The sequence below is a fragment of the Drosophila navojoa genome, chromosome 5, assembly GCF_054131105.1.
Source record: "Drosophila navojoa isolate 15081-1374.11 chromosome 5, UAZ_NAV_1.0, whole genome shotgun sequence".
NCBI classification, from domain to species: domain Eukaryota; kingdom Metazoa; phylum Arthropoda; class Insecta; order Diptera; family Drosophilidae; genus Drosophila; species Drosophila navojoa.
The window spans coordinates 26,046,831-26,058,899 of NC_142893.1; the positions used below are offsets into that span (position 1 = coordinate 26,046,831).

The following is a 12,069-nucleotide window of genomic DNA, read 5'->3' on the forward strand; positions in this document are numbered from 1 at the left end:
TCCAAATCCTAGAGAAGGTCTTCAATTTTATTTTCCTTTGCTTTTTGTTTTTTGCGCTTTGTGCTAAGAGCGGTTATATCGCCATCCATAGCACCAGCTAGCATATCGGACGAAGCATAGTCCTCATCTCGAATAACTTCGAGAAATTTGATAAATCGGCCATGCTTCTGCAATTTTCTCGATAATATCGCGTTGAAGGATTCTAAAGAGCTAGTTGTTCGCATAATCTGTGAGCGCACAGAGAAAACATCAGGTGTGATCTGGAAAAATATATTTTGGTGAAGATAAAAAACGTACAAAGGGTGATGAAACGAAGTTACTATTCTTACTTTGACCATCCATTCAATTTCAAAATATTTCAAGAACCGTTTGAGAATATCATGCTTACTTTTTGGTAGTTCAAGCATTTGGTCCTTCAAAATGGTAAACATATCAGAAATTTACCAAGGCTGAATTAATGGGAGGCTGAGAAAAGTTCTGTACCATTTATAACAGTCTCTATTATTTTTCATTGTTGCACGAAAATTTGATATCTTTAAACTGTTGCGCTTCAATGCTTGACAATAGTGAAACCAACAGCCATTTAATGTTGCCATTGGGAAAACAGTTTTCAACGCTTTTCTTAAGGCCATCTCATAGTCAGTTGTAAAGCTTTTTGGCTGAAACTTAAAGTAGTTTGCATTCAAAAATGCAAAAAGGTGTTCGTAAGCATCAGTTGTTTTTTTTTTGTCATCAAAATGTATATAAATGGAAAGGTCTGTAACATGAAGAAAGATATATGTTAATTGAGAGAAACTAATTTGAATATAGCACAACAAGTATTTATGTACTTACGTGGTTTCTGTATTGATAATGAACAATAAGTAGTTGTTTAAAGCCGCATGAAGGGGTTATATTAAAAATTCCATCTATCAAAAAGTGACGCTCTCCTACATCTTTGCAATGCTTGGCGATAAAAAATACAATAAGCAAACTTTTCTTCTAATATTGTTGTCCTATAAAAGGGTTGCTGGTTGTGCTTTGAAGTGCCATATTCTTGCCGAAATTCGGTATCGTCAAATAGCAATTTAGTTTCAATTGGTGAATTTGGACTTTTCTACGTGACTTCACTCCGAATTCTAAACAATTGCCGTCTTATTTTCGGATAAGCAACTGAATGTCCAGTTTCTCCACTCTTTTGACACTCCTCATAAAAGATTTCACGCACTACTTTTCTTTTTAAGTTATTTTGCTCACATTGGCTTTTTATATTATTGATTAGCTCGAGCTTTTTTATTAAATCTTGAGGAGACGAATGATTATGGCTACACTCGAGACTCAGTTGAGTGCAAGCGCCAGCATTGGACAAGCTCACGGTCACATTGCAATCTTTAATATAACAAATATACCGCGAACTATTCTTCGAAGAACTTTTAATTTTAAATAATTGTTGCTGGCTTGGTAGAAGCAATAACTTCGAATTTTTTCGAAAGCCAGCAACAAAATTATATTCATATTCCATTTTAAGTGCACTTTGCCTGAAGATTACTGACAAACTGATGCCAATTATTCTTAGCAAATGCGCCAAGAACGTGTAAAACACCAAAACAGAAGAGATAACATATTAAACGGTACTTTTGGTACGGTTCTTTCATCGATTGATAATGCGCTTTGCAAGTTTTTAGAAATTTTGGGCGTAATGACACTCTTCAATTGTGTCATAGCGCCCTCGGGCGCTATTTCGCTTTTGGAGTGGGCGCTAGTTCACATTTAAAAGTGTCATTGCGCCCGTGGGCTTTATGTCGCAAAAATGTGTGTCTTAGCGCCCATGGACCTTATGACATTGGGCGTTAAGACATGCACCCGTCTATAATACAATAATTAAATGCATAATTTAATGGAAATACAAAGCACAGGGAGTTGCTGTTTCTCTTGGCATAGTTTTCCACTACTTCATCACACAAACGCAGTCGCATGGCCGTACGAATGCACTCGCACTCGTTAATCGAATCGGGAGATAGTCAGACATCATTATCCCCGATCTGAAACAATAGAAAAGTAAGAAACGCGTAAAGAGCAGAAAGATAAGATGGGTAAACTGTCTTATTCCAAGCTGAGCCAAAGCTGAGATGGCATAGTTAATTCATCTGGGCAAACTTAGAGCTGATTAGTATTGTGACATTTTTTTTGTAGAAATAGCATTTATCTGACTTCATGGGAAACGATAATTAATCAATATTGATTTGATTACCCTTATAATTATAAATGATATTTGAAATTTGATAACACAATACAAGTAAATTTGTTGAGATTGCGTTATTTGAATTAGTCACTGCGAGGCCAGAGAAGGTTTCGGTTACATTTTTTAGCCAATAGAATCAGTAGCAGAGCTTTGGTATTTTTGAGCTTAGCCTCCAATGTTTTGGAAACCATCGGTTTCAAAAGGAAAAAATATATTTAATATTTGGTTACATATGTAGCAGGCCAGTACAAGACCTGAGGGACCACCACTATGGTTTATCCATCGATATATTCGCATCTATCAAGAGTTAACCATGTCGACGGCCGAGGAGGTCGATACTTAGCGTGCCATTTTTTGAGTAATGGAAGAAGAAGAAAAAGTTTGGCAGAGTTAAGCTTGATTTGAGGAAGACAAGACGTGTAAAAGTAAAGCGAATAAATAAAAGCCTCCGACACAAAATAGTTTCACTGTGGTCTTAGATACTTATGAGAGAGAGAAAGAGAGAGAGAGAGAGAGAGAGAGAGAGAGAGAGAGAGAGAGAGAGAGAGAGAGGAGAGCGAGAGGATGTTAATAATCTTTAGTTTTTGTGATTTACGCTCGCCGCATTCGTACAGTCGCCCAAACGTGCGGACAGACTCATCAAAAGACTTACTATAACCTTAAAGTTAATTTCAATTATATATTAATTTCTAATCAATAAATAAAATCCTATGTAACAAAAACAGCCCAGTTTATTTTCCTCTGTTTTCTATTTAAGTTAATAATAAAGTTAAGCAAAAAGAAATCTACTGTCGACTAGCATATCAATGACATGACTCAACCCAGCGTAACAAGTGGCCGAAGTACAATGATTCCTGGTTGCATGACTCAGCGGTGGGCCTGTCCGAGCAGAAGCGCAAAAATTGTCACCGTCAGAGACAGAGGCTGTTGCTGGCACTGACAAAGCAAAAGTCTTTGACGTGGCCAAGACCGGGCGCATGTCCTCAGCACTTCATGAGAACCGCTTAAAAGCGGCAGCATTCATGTTTCCTTACTTAATGAGAACCGTCATATACATTTCGTGTTGCTCGCTTCTGCTTTAATGAATGACTCAATGAAATAGTCAAAGGCTAATTTACTAGTTAATTATACCAATCGATTATTCTCTGCTCTCTGCTTTGTGGTCTCTTTCTTTACATCTATCTATCTTTCTATTCTCTATGTCTTTCTTAGTTACTTACTTTTCATAGTTTTGCAAGTTCTCTCTAAATCGCGTTTGCCATGTTTAGGAAAACTATATTTATGTGAAAACTGATAATATTTTTAAATATTTAAATATTTAAATATTCTCGAATACATTGATAGATTGGCATATTGAATCACAGTGTACTGTCAGCTCGCTCTAATATAATATAATACAGATTTAAACAAGCTCTAGTCGAGACTGCTCGACTAAGAGATACCCTGAACCCTCCAGGTTGATATTCTTATCATGCTGCACTTCTTTCTTGCACATTCTTGCACGTACACATACATATGCATCCACCCTTACGCGCCCGCACTCTGCTAACTGCGCAGTAAGCAGCGAATGCCCTTGAACTGCGCTGCAGTGTGGCGCTCGATCGCCAGGTCTCTGGTTCAAATCCTGCTGGGATTTGCTTAAAAATTTTTATATATTTGATTAAATTTCTCTTATATTTTTTTTTAAAATCGAAATTGAAATTTTAACCATACTATATGTAAATTATTATTAGTTGGTTGTTCTTGCACATTCTTAAAGTCACATCAGCAGTTAGTTTGACATAGATTTGGTAGATGGCGCTGTAGCAGTGAATCTATTTCAGTTTTGACATTGAAAATCAGAATAGAAGGGTGGCGTCAAGGTAGAAAGCGCGGCGGTTGATCACCAGGTCTCGGGTTCAAACCCAGAGCGTGTCGCAATTCTTTTATTTAATTGTTTCAAAATGTTTTTATATTTAATTAAATGAGATTTCTATTTCATTTATATTTTTAAATACATCGCAATTGAAATTTGAACCATACTAAATGTGCTTTTCTATTAGTTTGGTTCAGGGTAGTATCTAGTCGAGCGCTCTCGACTAGAGTTTTCTTACTTGTTATACCCTGAGCCCATTGAAAATGGAAAATCAGGGTATAATGGTTTTGTTAAAAGTATGTAACAGGCAGAAGGAGGCGTGGCAGACCCCATAAAGTATATATATTCTTGATCAGGGCGACAAGCTGAGTCGATTTGGCCCTGTCCGTCTGTCTGTCCGTCCGTCCGTATGTATGAACGCGTCGATTTCAGAAGATATAAGAGCTAGAGACTTCAACTTTTTTTAAAATGTCCGTATATATCACGCGCATATCGAGTTTATCACTAAAAAACGATAACTCATTCCGATACTTTTTTATCGATAAAAAACCTTATCGAAGATCACTTAAAAAACTATATCTTCTACATCTTTTAAGCTAGAGTCTCCAAATTTAAAATGTATATAAAGATGTATTTTATACAATTTCGGTTTTTGTTAAAATTTACCCTAAATCCACCCCCTCACCCTCATCTTTGTAAAAGTCGTATATCAAATACTAGAGACTTGTGCTTCGGTATACACATACATTTTAACATTATGACGTCTAGAAATTAAATTATTTAACAAGTAAGTTTTCATTATATTGCCACTGCAGCGCAACCCAAGCGCAATCGCCTGTATATGTGAGTGTGTGTGTATGCGTGTGTTTATTTGTATGTGTATGTGTGTGCGTTTGTTTGTTTGTATTCGTGTGTGTGTGTGTGTTTGTGTGTGTGTGCTATTTATTATTGAAATATCAGTTGCTTGTAGGGTTAAGGGGATCTCGTAGTCGAGCTGTCTCGACTAGAGCTTTCTTTCTTGTTTATATTCTCTTGTACTTCAGAAAGAGTCGTTTAGTATATCGGTAGACTCATTTGACAAGGTGATTCTAAAAAATGTTCTACCATTTCTACGGTTTGAGTATCATGTACATCATTGGGTTTAAAAACCGAGCTTAAGTGTTCTGCGAATGCTTCAGCCTTTTCAGCATTATGTCTGCAGCGTTGGCCCCTACTGTCGACAATTGTTGTCATTCTTCTGGCCGGTCTCTTCAAATATTTCGTCGCTTTCCAGAGGCTATAATCTACTTCACTCGTATATGGATCAAGATATCTTAGATATTCTGATGTCGCTTCATTTTTTATTTCCCAAAGTCTCCTGTTTAGGTCTTGGCAGCCTTGTTGAATCTGTTCCTGTTAATCGGGCTTCCAGTTGATTGCCAAATATTCCGAAGTCTTCTTTTTGCAGCTATTTGTGCTCTCAGTTCTAGTGGCAGAAAAGTTTGCTGATGAACATTTGCATTTTGTGGTGGTGTGAGCATGCATCCAGCCACGTGAATTGAGTTAGTGAGTTTTTCAATCACAAATTCAATTTCATCCCCTGACTTTTGTGATATGTCTAGACTAGTTCGTTCTTCAAGTCAGTTCTGAAATGCATATATGTTTGTTTTTGCATTAATGATCCTGTAAGGTCTCTGCTTGAAACAAACTGTAGAGCCGTAGGTCACAATAATTGGTGAATGATCAGAGCTCAGATCGAAATTCTCCGCTATTTTGAAATTGTTCTGCGGTAGTCCAGAGAATACAATAAAATCCAGTAAATCTGGGATTTTATTCAGATCACTAGGCCAGGCCAGTATGTTGGCTTTCCGGTAGATAATGTTGAATAGTTGTTATTTTGTATACATTTATATAGCTCGGCACCTTTTGGGCTTACCAGCCTTGATCCCCACCAGGGGTGTTTAGCATTATAGTCGCCACCGGCAATAAAGTGCCTACCAAGCCCTTGAAATAGAGTGCTAAAGTCGGCCACCTTGCACTGATATCTAGGTGGAAGATAAACTGCTGCAACGAAAATACTAAACTGCAAACATTGAATTTGAATCGCTGCAGCTAGCATTATATTTGTGCTAATGCTGTCCAATATTTTATATTTAAGAGTTCCTTTAATAATAATGGCACTTCCACCCTGTGCTCTACCTGATGGATTATTGGAATTTATAACATCGTACCCTTTGATATTTATATAAGTTTTCTTTGTGAAGTGCGTTTCTGATATTAAAAATATATGTCAATGTTGTTGGTTTTTATAAATACTTCTATTTCGTTTCGATGGTGGGAAAGCCCTTTGGCATTCCATATGGCTATTCGAAGATCTACTTGCATAACTTGTTCACTAACATCATTATCATGTTAAGTAGATTAGTTGTAAGCTCAGATTGTTTTACTAGTAGTTGCTCGATTCTATCCAGTGCTGATTTTTCTTGTGCAACTGTCTCACCTCGTAGTGCTTCTGAATAACTTACTTGATATGAGTATATATTCTCTTGATTTAGTTTTGCTGTTGTATATTAGCTGTTGCAGACAGTCGATCACGAAAAGCAGATGTAGTTGGCCTGTTATTCAGTACACCAGATTTTCTTTTGGTAATCTCTTGATAGATTTTACAACCTTTGTAGCTGGCAGCGTGATTCTCATTGCAGTTGGCACAAGTTGCTGGTTGATTTTTATACCCTGAACCCATTGAAAATGGGAAATCAGGGTATAATGTTTTTGTGTAAAAGTATGTAACAGGCAGAAGGAATCATCGCAGACCCCATAAAGTATATATATTCTCAGCACGACGAACTGAGTCGATATAGCCCTGGCCGTCTGTCCGTCCGTCCGTCCGTCCGTATGAACGCCGAGATCTCAGAAGATATAAGAGCTAGAGAGCTGCATACTCGTGTATACCATACGCAGTACGAGTTTGCTTTATTTTTTCGATAAGTCATCCGATAACTTTTTTATCGAGAATAATCGAAAAATTGATTTTGTTTTTTGAGCCTCATTGGAATACTATTAGACATAGAGAGTTCAGATTTACTGTGTATATATATATGATGAATACAAACATTTTGTAATCAACAGATTTTGGATACCACGCCCCCTCCGCCCCCAATTAGCAAAAAACGTATTTCAAGTACTAGAGACTTGTGCTTTAGAATGTACACACATGTTGACCATATGATTACGCTCTGAAAATTTCATTAAGATTGCATGTCTACAAAAAAAGTTATTTATCAAATAAATTCTCATACTATTGCCCACACTGCAGCGCAGCCCAAGCGCAGTCGCTGCTTACTGCGCAGTTAGCAGAGCGCGGGCGCGTGAGGGTGGATGCATGTGTATGTATGTGTGCGTGCATAAAAGAAGTGTAGAATGATAAGAATATCAGCTTGGAGGGTTCAGGGTATCTCCTAGTCGAGCAGTCTCGACTAGAGTCTTCTTACTTGTTTTATTTTTTTTATATAACGAATTCAGTTACTTTGCGCGTGCGCGTTCGTACTCAATGAGAGTTCGATAGCAACTTATATCGAAAACATAAATACATTTTTGTACGAGCTTGGCAAACGATTTGAAGAGTTTGGTATACTCTTCACACAGAAGGGAAGACATGGGTTCTTGCTGAGAAGAAATTTCAATTTTCGTGAGCTGCTGCTTGTGCTCACATGCATACACACATATACACATTTGAGAGAGCAGAGAGCATTGAGAGAGAGACAGCAAGGGGAACATTGAGCATAGAGGGATCTTTTGTTCAACATTTGACCATCTCGGTCGAGCGCGTGAAGCGAAATTATTGTGCTTTCGTATATTTTCGTAGCTCGAGCCTAAAAGTAATTCGCCGAGCGAATGGGGCTCTCCAGCTGACACTGTAAGAGTTGGGGGCCCTCACTCGTGTTGTATACCACTGTTCTTCCTCTGAAGTAGCTATTTATTATCTCTTTTAGATATTCAGGAATATTATATTGTGATAGCGCATGCAGTATCACATCCCAACTAGCTTTGTTGAAGGCATTCTTAACATCCAGTATTGCTTCGTTCCGTGCCTCCAATTGGTGCCTTAGATGGCGGAAGTTGCCATGGCCAACTACTTTTTCTAGAGCATCAGTTGTTGACCGGGCCTTCCGGCGCTCGCAATAGCAGTCTCCATTTGAAGCTGCCTGCTGAGTGATCCGTCGGTTTTCACCTTTCCGGACGCAGAGGCCACATTTTGGTGGCTTGGTGCATGCTGTTGCACTCCACACCTGAAACAGTCGCCCTTTAAGTCACAGTCGCTGCCGCAGTTGGCTGCCAAATGACCGTAATCGAGGCACTTGAAACATCGTTTAGGCTGATCCACGGGTCGGATACGGCATACTACCCATCCTATTCGGATTTTGGAAAGCTCGAGCAGAGTTTTAGCTTTCCCAATTGGAAGAGCAATCGTAGTTCTTTGCAGTCCACCAAAAGCTGGTCGAAGCGGTTCGATATCCTCAATGGGGAGGATATCCGCTCGGTCGCCCAAGGCCTTGCCTACAGCTTCGTGCAGAGCCTCAGCGCTATGCTCCGGCTTCCTACTCAATTGCAACAAAAGGTCCCCCTTAGCTGTCTTCCCAATGCCTTGAAGGTCGCCGCTCAGATGCTTTAAATTAGGGTCGCTCTTGACTACACGTAGCATGTCCGCATAGCTTTCGGCCTATAACGACTGTCCAGCTGCTCGGGTTTGTCTGTCGAGCTGCGTGGTTTGAATTGTAGCCCGTAGAGCCATTAGGCCAGCAAGCCGATGTTTCGACGAAAATTCAATTTTTTCATGGAAAGTTAACCTATTTCAATTAAAAAACTTGAATAGTATTTACTGTGACTAAGACGAATCAAAAGATTTTAATTGTTTTGATGCATCCGTGAAATTTTGCCAGCCCTTCAAAGTCAGCTGTTTGATTGTATACGTGCAAAACTAAAAAGCGATGGAAAATTTTTGTTTACTTGCGAGCGTGACAAAATTATTGTAGTTCAAACAATTTTTACTAAAATTATGGAAAAGAAACACCGGGGTATGTAGAATATGTGCATTAAAAACTAATTATAACTAATTTTGAGCCAAGTTGTGCCAAAAAGTAATTATGTGTCATTATAGTGCTAAGTGTATATAAACTAATCTTGAAAAGCTTCTTTACTTCTTGTGTAAAATCAAATCTATGAGCAGCTGCTTGAGATCTACATGCAAAACAATCGTGGTGCATCTTCCGTTTCGAGTTGGATATATGATGAGCTGAAAGAATTTGACTTAAATATGGAGAAAAGGATAAAATTAACACCAAAGTGAGAAACTTTCAGATTTACATACAAAAAACTTGTTGAACTGCAATAGAAATATGCCCAGACTTAAGACAAAGCATACCAAATGGCTATTGTCCAAAATAGCTATAACAGTAAGCTCATGGCTGTCTTCAAATCCTAAGCCGTCAACATCAAGACCGCTTGGACGCCCACCCGTTGAATAGTTAACGCCGGGCCTCGTCAGAAGAGAAAATTGGCAACCGATTTGGCTGTAAATTAAGCGCATAACACATCTCTCCTTGTGCATGTTTCGTCCTAAAAATCGAGTGAGAAAGACAGCCCTTGTGTAAAAAAATACATTTCTTACTCAGAGTGACCCCAATAAGGCTAGAAAAAATCTTTTTACTCAGAATAATTACTCGGTTTCACTAACGGAGGATGAAGCTTTAGCATATCTGCTCGAAAATTCATTACCTAAAAGTCAATACATCAACTCTCGTGAGCTCAGCATTTCCCGATCTTGCGAACTTTTTCCTGCTTACAACATTTTTAAATTTAAAATACTTATAGTATACTTATACTTTACTATTTATACTTTGCTTATAAATATTAAGGTTTGTTTGTTGAATTTAACGAGTGCTAGTATTATTAATTACCGTACAAGTATCAATATGAAGAAACCTATCTCATATGGGTGGCTAGAGAAGGCGTGGTCAGATCGGTCGTCTTGTGGAGATTAACCAGCCTAGCCAGCTCCATTTATAAGCCGCTAAGCCCAATATAAGGTAGACAAACCCTCCAGGGGAACTCCTATGTGGGCTAACGCTTCTTTTCGTGATTTGGGTGCCTGGCACTAAACTATTGAGAACTGATTGGAAGTGCCTCTGTTGTTGCTGCGGCGATCGCTGCAACGAGGAACGGCGCGCAAAAGCTTGCAGCTCGTCCTCCATCATGGCATCCATTTTTGCGCCGACTACCACGGCGTGAAGCCTGTAGTGGGCGATGGCTACTAATATAGTTTGAGTTTAGAGAACGCAGTAACTTAAACTCAGCTTAACTACAGCGAGAGCCCGAAAGTATGCACTACTTTTACTAACTGCTACTTCACTCTAGCAGTTAGGTGGCTGCCTTTGCTAAGACTTAGCAACGAACCAAACTTAGTGAGCAGTTGATTGTGCGCTGCAATTTCTCTCTCTTGCTCTACTAACAGCTGTCAGAGTGAGTGCACCTGATTTTTATACCCTGAACCCATTGAAAATGGGAAATCAGGGTATAATGTTTTTGTGTAAAAGTATGTAACAGCCAGAAGGAATCATCGCAGACCCCATAAAGTATATATATTCTTGTTCAGCACGACGAACTGAGTCGATACAGCCCTGTCCGTCTGTCCGTCAGTCCGTCTGTCCGTATGAACGCCGAGATCTCAGAAGATATAAGAGCTAGAGAGCTGAAATTTTCTGTGCCTACTTGTGTGTACCATACGCAGTTCGAGTTTGCTTTATTTTTTCGATAACACATCTGATAACTTTGTTTATCGAGAATAATCGAAAAATTGATTTTGTTTTTTGAGCCTCATTGGAATAATATTAGACGTGGAGATTTCGGATTTACTGTATATATAAATATGATGAATACAAACATTTCTTAATCAAAAGAATTTGGATACCACGCCCCTTCGCCCCCGATTTGTATAAAACGTATTTCAAATACTAGAGACTTGTGCTTTAGAATGTACACACATTAGAACATTACGAATACGTTCTGAAAGTTTCATTAAGATCGTACGCCTAGAAATTAAATTATTCAACAAATAAATTATCATAATATTGCCCACACTGCAGCGCAGCCCAAGCGCAGTCGCTGCTTACTGCGCAGTTAGCAGAGCGTGTTTTTATACGTGCATGTGTATGTATGTATATGTGTATAAAAGAAGTACAGTATAATTAGAATATCAGATTAAACGGGTTCAGGGAATCTCCTAGTCTAGCAGTCTCGACTAAAGCCTTCTTACTTGTTATTATATGCACAAGTGTGTTGCCTAAAGCTACAAATCTTTTCGCGCTTACAAGAAAAGGAAGAAGAGCCCTGCCGCCAAAACAATGACGCTATTGCGCCCCTCTCTTGGACCGCTGCATTCTTCCGCTGGGGTACTCCACGAAACGCCGCGCCGTAAGTCTGGTAGTTTTCGAGATCGCTGGGTACGCCTCGCCACCAGCATATACGTTTTCTTTAGATCTTTTCAATTTCGTAGGGAAAATCTCGGAACAAGCTACAGTCAACGATGGATCACAATAACATCGACCGCACTCCACGAAAACGCAACTCGGACTCCGTGTGTGTGTGTGTGTGTGTGTGTGCGTATTATTACTAAAATATCATTTGCTCGGAGGGTTCAGGGTATCTCGTAGTCAAGCAGTCTCGACTAAAGTTTTCTTACTTGTTATACCCTGAACCCATTGAATATGGGAAATCAGGGTATAATGGTTTTGTTAAAAGTATGTAACAGGCAGAAGGAGGCGTGGCAGAGAGACTTTAATTTTTATACTCATTTACGAAAATAAAATGAGTATATTAGTTTTGTGCAATGTGAACGCAATTTTTGTTCGCCGCTATTTAAGCTAGAGACTTGAAATTTGGAACACATACTCGTGTATATCTCCGATTTACAGAGTGCTAAAAATTTTTCCCGATCCGTAAATATATATTGGTATGC

The 12,069-nt window shown here is 38.9% G+C and overlaps 1 long non-coding RNA gene across 1 annotated transcript in view; it reads right to left on the bottom strand.

Annotated features, from left to right (window-relative positions):
- Positions 1-12,069, bottom strand: part of LOC149091259 (uncharacterized) — a 130,540-nt gene that overhangs the window by 116,470 nt on the left and 2,001 nt on the right. The window lies entirely within an intron of this gene.